The sequence below is a fragment of the Penaeus monodon genome, chromosome 32 (assembly GCF_015228065.2).
Source record: "Penaeus monodon isolate SGIC_2016 chromosome 32, NSTDA_Pmon_1, whole genome shotgun sequence".
Lineage (NCBI taxonomy): Eukaryota > Metazoa > Arthropoda > Malacostraca > Decapoda > Penaeidae > Penaeus > Penaeus monodon.
The window spans coordinates 8,268,914-8,269,758 of record NC_051417.1 but is presented as its reverse complement, the minus strand read 5'-3'; positions in this window follow the sequence as shown (position 1 = coordinate 8,269,758).

The following is an 845-nucleotide window of genomic DNA, read 5'->3' as shown; positions in this document are numbered from 1 at the left end:
ATACCATCATCACCATTTTTACTTCCATTATTAACAAAGTTATTATCACTACTTCGTCTTTAATTGAAACAGGACACAGAGAACGAACATCCAGACGCGCACGCACACACCTAAACCTTATTCTCTCTCGCGCAGGGGAGATGACCATCGATCCCCCGTTAAAACGCAGGAGATACAAGCAATAATCGCTGTTTTAGGAATTGATTGGGCGAATTCTATGAATGTCAATGCAGTGTTTTAGGGATTTTGAGCGCGTACTTCATCGCTTTGTGATTTCCATACCAAATGTTATCTGTGGATATTATTCATGTACCTTTTTATAAACTATTAAATGGTCGATGATATTTTTCTGACTGTAAATGTTTATTGTTTTTTCTGTATACATAACAGTTGTGAAATTACTATTTTGGGGGGGACAAAAACAAAATAATAATTAACCAAATTGTTCATATTGTTTTAAATGAACGAGTGATGATTACATGACTATACATTGAGAGCATGTTCAAACGGACCAATGCGATGCCCCTCTGTTTATGCCTGAAGAGATGGTCATTTCACCTATAGTCCCGAGTTACGCAGTCCAACTGGAACATATATGTAAAGTCCCTTCAGATATATTGCTATCTTTATAGTGTTGATCTCTGTCTCCAGGAAAGACGTAATATAATATATTTATTTTATACCTCAGCATTCGATCATTTGCAAAATCAAACTCACAGACATGATGAGATGATATTGAATCTACAAACTGAGCTTTGTAGCAGGCTAAAACGTAAATAATTCGCTCGGTGGTAACGAAAGAATTCTTAGATACCTTGTCTTGTTGATTGCGTTTGCTAGTATCT